Below are 8,455 nucleotides of genomic sequence, written 5' to 3'. Positions count from 1 at the left end.
ATTTGGTACAATGTTTGTGTAAATTGTTGATTTGAGGTATATCCAGATTGAAGGTGCGCATAAGCGCACCAGCATGCCTACCGTCCCTGTCCTAATGTTTTCTTTTATTCGTATCCATTTCATGTATTTATAATTATGTTTACACTTGTATCTGTCATAAAATACATACTTGATGAAAAATACAAACAGATAGATAGATAGATAAATAGATAGATAGATAGATAGATAGATAGATAGATAGATAGATAGATAGATAGATAGATAGATAGATAGATAGGAGATACCCTTCAGATCTGTTAAGAGTGGTAAGGAAACTTCTTAGGTTAGGAATCAATTTAGAAATCTGTACATGTCTGTGTATATATTCCAAAAGAAGGGAAAGGAACAAATAAATAGTCATCAAGTTAACTTTCTAACATGACTTAATTTAATATTAAGTCATGTTAATATGACGGGCTGGCTTAACACTTTTTAAAATGTTTTTAATAGGTTTGTTATTGTTCTTTTAATTATGGGGCCGAACGTATATATATATCTTTTTAACTGTATTTTAATGTTTGTATTTATGTTTTTTTACTTTGGCTGTACACCGCCCTGAGTCCTTCAGGACTTAGGGCGGTATATAAATTTGATAATAAATAAATAAATAAATAAATAAATAAATAAATAAATAAATAAATATTTGCTTGTTCTCCTGCCTTTTATGAATAACGTCTGTTCAGTTATTAATACTGGCCTGTGTCCTCTAGATTCCTCATTTTCAGTTCTTAGCACAATCTTTGAATTAGGCCAGTAAGTTCACTGTGCTTGGTAACATTATTTTGTGAAAACTCTGGAAAATAAGTACTGAACCATTGGGAGGTGAAGTGGGCCAACAATATGTCCCTAATGTAAATAACTAATCATAAATGAAATTGGGGAAAATGTTGATCTTTCAACATAGAGTAAAAACAAAAAATATGTTTTTTTAAAAGCAAGGCATCTAGATCCTGTGGGGATTTGTTGTTCTGTGATTAGTGTGTGAGGATGTGAATTCAAAACTGAGCAATGTATCACATTAAGAGAAAATTAGCAACTGGCAAAACTTGAGTCATCCACTTCGGTGACAAATAGTACAGATCATTCCAGGATTGCTATGAGGAAGGTGGAAATGGAAATACTAACAAAAGTGTAAAAGATTAGATTAGGAGATTCTGATTCCAAATGACTCAGTTTCTTTTGTTGTTTCTTTTGTTGTTTATTCATGAAAGAGCTATGCAGGATTTCCAGACATGCCCTGGGTTAAGAGATGGCAAACAGAGACAGCAACCATTATCTGTGTCCATATCATTTAGCTCTGTGGAAATTGTAGATGGAAATGGCTGCTGCATGTAAATTCCCCAATAATTAACGTAGCATGCAGGTTACATGCAGATTACATGGAATACCACAATCAATGGCCTTAGAGAGGATGCAGGGATTTAGAATAAACTATTCCCCTTTCCGAGCCCATCAAGATTTAATATTTTTGTGAAATATTTTTGGCACTCCTGACAGTCCATATCAGGAAGGTAACAAATTAATAATAGGAAAATGCATCAATAATGGGTGCCAATTGGCTGTTCAATGCTATTTAAAAAACAAACTAGAGAGAAAATACTGTTAAATACATTCCAGATATAGCTCTATTGTGTACCAAGCATTTTACACTATAGCTGCCTGTATATTCAATACAGTATATCTATTCTGTGTAATATAATTGTTGCTTCTGACAGACCAACCTATGCCAGGCAGATACTCTAAATTCATGGAATAATTAATTCCCCAGTTTAATTTTAGTATGTACAGTATTTATCATATTACTTTTCCTGTTATATCAATATATGGTATATAATAATGAAAACCTATCAGAGACCAGATAAACAATATTTCCATTTTGATGTTAGCTTGGATTATATCTATTGCTTGATTATAATATCTGTTTGGTCTTCAAGTTGGAAAGATGCATATTCATTGTGGTTTAGTAAAATGTATGAAGCAGGCCAATGTTTTTGTGAATGAATCAGTATTTAAAGAGGTATCACTTCCTATAATGACTTCTAGTCTTCAGGAATGTCAAAACTGAAGCTAAAATCTGATAGCATTCCAAGGTTATAGAGCAGCATCAACTGCTTTTTGAATTAAAGTTATAAGACAAATATGAAATCTGTAGTAAAAATAGCCATGAAAATTGTTAGGCAAAACCTTAAGAACATCCAGAGTAAAATCAAAAATTTTACCATAATCTGATAATTTTCTGATAATTTTCTGATTCATGATTCCTTCCAGATTTAAGCTGGGCCAGAATCCTCCAGCTAATTTATCAACTTATCTCTTTCTCTTGAGAAGATTCTTGAAAGCTCTTTTGGCTTGTTAATCACAAGATGGGAAAGAGAATTATGTGGTGTTGGGTTTTGGAAATAGTAGTTTGATTGTGAGCTGATTATCAGGTATTGAAATGGATCCATAAAGAATTAATTCATCTTTACTATTTACTGTAGGAAAATCAGTTTAACTAAAGCAATCCAAAAGTTCTGGCACACAATTCATCTGACAGCCTAAAACATTGAGGTAGAACAAATGGTATAATTAAGGAGTTGTCTTCATACACATCTACCCACATACAAGATGCTTTGATTCGGGTGACGAGCGATGGTCTTATTGTTAGGTTACTCTGCTCTGGAAGCTGCCTAAGCAATCACTGAATGGAATACTCTTTTTCCTTTCCCTATCTGCTGTTACCCACCCACCCCTGCAATCTGGCAGGCAGGAGAGAGTTCATGAGGGGCCTGTATGTCATGAGCACAACAAGGCTTGAGATGGTTGCTGCTGGACAGGGGTGGGAATGAGGAGGGGAATAGCACAAGGCTCAGCCAGGTGCATGGGGACATGTCAGTGTGAAGAATTGCAAGGCTCAGAGAGGGTGTGAAGGAATGTGTGAGGGGCGCAATGAGGCTTGGATATGGTATGTTGAAGTGTGCAAGTCACTGGTGTGGTGCAGAGAGTGCAGAGGGTCTGGGGAAGGGTGCGCAGGTGAGGGAGACTCACCCTAGCAATTTGTGATCCTCAGGGCATGTGACAAATAGCAATCATGTGACCACAGGATGATGCAGCCAGTTTAAGTGCAAGCCAATTGCCAAGCACCCGAATTGTGATCTTATGACCACAGGGGTGCTGGGACAGCCAGGATTCAGAACCAGTTGTAACCACTATTCATTCAGGGTTGACAAGTTGCTGAATGAATGGTAATAAGTTGATGGCTATCTCTATATCATTCACTTGTTTTACAGAAATATGTTTCCACTTTTCCTAAAAATTCAGTTGCAAAGATAGACACCCATGCTTTGTCTAAACATACATTTTATAGGATTTTTAAAATTATAAACAAATAGGCACGCTTTGTTTTAAATAGAAATAAGCACCTTTCTGAATTCTGGGTGTAAATGAAGATGCCTAAAGATGTGAAATCTTTAGAAAAACATGTGCAAGTTTCATTGGAACTGAAAAGACCGTGTTTCCCCCTATAATACCAGAGACAATATTAACTGTGGACACAAGATATGTTTTCTGCAATCCTATTTTGCATTGTCCATATTAAACATATGGGAGTAGAAATTTTGGGACAAGTACTGTATATTATATATAGCATCTCCCTGATGTCAAATGATGATGCTCTGGAAAAAGATCCCGAGATGAAATCTGAAAACAACTCAGATGTTTTCTGAGGGTGTTAAGACCAGCAGAATGATAGCTGTGTTAAAGTTGAGAGGCAATGAAAAATAGTCTCTGCGGCCATAACATTCCTATCTTTCTGCTCCAATTATATCTTTGCCTAACTTTTCCTGCTTATTGTAGCATACAACATTGCAGCTGCAGAATACAGGGAAAAAACAGTTGTGTGAAAAGATGATTGAAGTAAAGGCGCACAGACCAATTTTTAACCTCATTTCCTTTCTCCTTCTGAACAAGCTGTTTATTAGTGAGTTAACTCCGGTGTATTAAGTTACTGCTATTTTCTAATGCCCTATAACCCAGAGCCTTTCAGATATGCCCTAAATATTTTTAGAATAAATTACCGTAGTAATTGGCAAAAGAAGGTAAAATAAATTTTAGAAATCATATTTTAAAAAAATAAATACTCTTTCTGTGACTTCCTTGTGGCAACTTTAATGTTTAGATCACTCAAAATAGTATCGTTGTAAAGAAGCTGTACTTCAGGGCTTAAACGACAACCTAAAGTATAACATAAAACAACAAACACTGGTCAAGAAAAAGGCTGCATATTATCACCATGAAGAGCTGGATCTTGCCAACTACTAATCATTCTCCAGATACTAAAGCCCTTCGTGGTTCACTAAGATAAATTAAAATACCAGCTTAATCTTCTGTTCCTCTTCTGATTCCCCCAAGGCTATCAGTGAAGTTCCGCTATCTAAGGCTGTCTTTGATGTTATTTACTCAAAGTCAGAATGCTAATAAAAAGGTCTTTTCTTTTGTTTGAACTCCAGAAGTTTCAGTTTGCTCCTTTGTGTAAATATGTGAAAAACTTACCGACTCTCAGATTCTTTCATAAATACACAGACTTTAGCACTGCATGAAATTAAAATTCAATCATCCTAAACTTCTTCATTCAGAAATAAGACTCACTGTACAACATTGGATTTATTAGATAAACGAATACAGAATCGTTGTGGGAATAAGGCAATTGCATACAGGAAGTTTAACCAACGGATGATGATAAAAGCATATCACAACATCCTTCTCTCTTTTCTTGCCATAAATATTAATAGATAAATCATTATCTAGAAACTGCTATAGGGAGCAAGCACTGCAGAAACCTTGTATAAAGCACATTTACAAAAACTAAATTCTGACTACAGTGGTTGCAATAAACTAGGTTAAAGCACTCATATAATCAAAGATTCTTGTTTGCTTTTATTAGCAGAATTGGGGAAGCCTGTCCTCCAAAATCTGTTTACATTATCTTTCCACCTAAGAAAGATAGATCTAGCTCTAAAGGATTGAAAAACTTCCCACAGTATTTTTTCTAAAATGCAGGATCCCCCCTTTTAAACTATACAAGAGATCTGATGATCTGTAACGAATCTTTTCCTACAATGAATTATCCAATAAATAATTAAAAGCAAGCATATACTTCAAGTATTATATAAAGATATCATTGGCTAATAAGACAAGATGCTATCACTGGTATCCTTACAAGAATGCAAAGTAGTTCACAGGCAATCCTGGCAAACTGTTGTCCATCAGAGTTGGAAACAACTAAATATGTGAACAGAGATATACATGTTTCAAAAACTATGTAGAGCAGGTTTTGTTTTTAACTTGCTACTCAATAAGAATCTAGTCAGATACTTTATATCTAAATAGAGAACTATCCTTAGGGAGATCCCAAAATACATTTTAAGGTTAGGTCAAAACTCCTTTGTGGATCTGACAACTAATTTTAATACAAATTCGTATCCAGACTTTAGTTAACAGTCTAGCTCCAGGAAGCAAGCTTCAAAAGTTTTTATGAACTTTATTTATTTAAATAATTTACAGAGCCACCCATCCAGTGGTGGGTTTCAATTTTTTTTACTACCGGTTCTGTGGGCGTGGCTTGGTGGGCGTGGCATGGCTTGGTGGGCGTGGCTTGGTGGGCGTGGCTTGTGGATGTGGTGGCAGGGGAAGAATACTGTAAAAGCTCCATTCCCACCCCACTCCAGGGGAAGATTACTGCAAAATCCCCATTTCCTCCTAATCAGCTGGGACTTGAGAGGCAGAAAATAGGTGGGAGCGGGGCCAGTCAGAATTTTTACTACCGGTTCTCCAAACTACTCAAAATTTCCGCTATCGGTTCTCCAGAACTGGTCAGAACCTGCTGAAACCCACCTCTGCACCCATGTCATAACAATGACTACATCTCCCTCAGAATTCTTCTAACTCAGCATCTGAACTCTAGTAGTATGATGAAAAGCATCAAGTAAGATTCTGCATTTGTAGTGTAGTTGGTGCTGTAGTTTACCCTTTCACATGATTACAACCAACAATCAGACCAAACAGCGAGGAGGAGTAAAGGGAAGCAATTGAAAGCAAATATCTCTTTGTACACAGAAATAAGAAGAGAAACAAAAAAGCAGTATCAAGCAAATTTGATATACTCTCTTTGGTTTGGAGTCACGTGTGGTAGCAGAGAACACGTTTAAAGAATACTGTACTTATCTAAATGGGAATATCAATGTTATTTACAAGAGACTTCACAGAGACTAAAAAAATCCTTCAAAAAATAAAAGAACACATCTAAAAAATTATTTATATATAGTAACATGAGTGAAGATGGAAAAAATGTATAGCTGGAGACAGTATCCTTCATATGAAATCTAATTCTGTGACTAGATAGGCTCTCCCTGGTCATCTCCAAGGAATGTATATTGCCTTCTTCCAGTAACAAATGAGTCCCTGCTATTAGATAAGTCTTTTAAAGTAACTAATCTTTCATACAATAAATATGTAAATGAAGTAGTTATTTCATTCCATTCAATAATATTGATCCATGCTTGATTTATTCAATTGATCAGAAGCTCCAGAAGCAAGGTAGAAAAATTTAATTTCCATTTGGATACATTGTTACTAGGGATGCAACAATCTTTCTACAAATATATGTAAACATACAAAAAGAAGAAAGGATACTAACAATTATACTTAGCTAAAGGCAATTATATATTTGTGAAACCGTAGACAGCCTTTTTTACTTCTTCAATAACTACATTGTATTTTAGCTTCTATCAAATATGTGTGTGAGAGTACTCTTTTTCAAATTAAAAAAAAATCTTTGTGTTATGAAAAACCGCCCCATTCAGTCAACTCTAAAAACAGAATCATATCTGATCATTTAGTGAACAATCAGGTATATTAAGACATTTGGTTGACTGTTTATTCCATTCCATCCCCAAAAAAGAGTTCCCATTAAGTTGGAAAGGATAAGCAAAAGCATCAACTGAAACATTTTTCTTAAGTAGAAATTTCTTTTTCTTTCGAAAATAGGGGGAAAAAACACTCTGGCAGACCTTTAATGTGGAAAAGAATGTACAGTTTATCAATAGAGAAAAAAATAGGACTTTATAACACAAATGGTTCAGAGGAAATAAAAACTGATTTTTTTATTTTAATTTTCTGCATAGCTTTAGAATACACGAGGAACCATATATTTAAATTGCAGTTTAAAAAGCTAACTTGATACATTTTCTTTCAAATTAAAGCTGATCAAATTGTTTTCTCTGAAGTAAAGTTTTCGTGTACTCACCTAATTACAGTAAAGAGAAAAATTAGCTCCAGCTGCTCTGCTAACATTCACTGGTCTTTTTTTGTCCCTGAGCTACCCATTCATCCATCTATTTTAGCTGATTATATAAGCAGCATCCTTCTGGAAACTGCTTTAAAAATTAGTGTCTGGATTTTATTTTTAGTTTTTGTTATCCATCCACTTTACAATTTTTTCATTTAGATTACATTTTATTTTTTATTATTAATTATTATTTATTTAGATTACTTTTATTTTGCACAATTCAAGGTGATACACATAATGCCCCTATCTATTTTTGCAACAATACTCATTCTGTAAGGTGGGTTGGGCTGAGAGAAAGTAAATGACTCAAAGTCATCCAACCAGATTTCATGCCTAAGGACCAGAAATCCTGGTTTTTAGCACTAGTGACTAGCCAGGACTATATGAATGATTCAGATCATTATATATAAACATACAAAGAGAGAGAGAGAGGCCACTTTGAACACAAAATAAATTTAGGGATGAAGATGAATAAGCAAAATAAACAATAGCCCCACCTGGTGGTATTTGGGGTATCAATTTAAAGAACCTCTTCATGAATTTAATTTAGGCAGTGATGTATTAGAATATATTCTGTATCATTTAATGTAAATATATACTTACATTTACCATTGTAGTATAGGAGTTTCTCTCAAGAACAGACCTATCATTTCCAATACCCAAATCTTCAAAAGAAACTTGATCTAGGCTGGCATTTGTCTCACTATCTGCAAAACTCAAAAGACAGAGAATGCTGCTACGAAAACGGAATCCCTTGTGTAAAACAAATAGGAGTTGGATGATGAAGTTCTCACTAAAGGCAGAATGGTCCACTTACATGTTCTGCAGAGCTGTAGCCTTTCAACTGAAAAGACCAGCTTTGTTTCAGTTTTGGATACACCACAGCAGAGACATTAACAAATCATTTGGCTCCTTGACACAGTTAGCATGATGAGACTGGACAACTAGGAAGCTGCTTCTGAACAAATAAATTTTACCTTTTCTCCAAGAACAGGAGGAGGAGTCTTTAATCCTCCTCAACTTGTATCACTAGGATAACAATCCTATAATGTAAGTTGGGTGGAGAATAAGTGATTGGCTGAGCCACATTTC

Source organism: Pantherophis guttatus, chromosome 1 (genome assembly GCF_059756535.1).
Source record: "Pantherophis guttatus breed Tessera chromosome 1, ASM5975653v1, whole genome shotgun sequence".
Lineage (NCBI taxonomy): Eukaryota > Metazoa > Chordata > Lepidosauria > Squamata > Colubridae > Pantherophis > Pantherophis guttatus.
The sequence above is the reverse complement of the archived record's forward strand: the minus strand, read 5'-3'. Positions refer to the sequence as shown.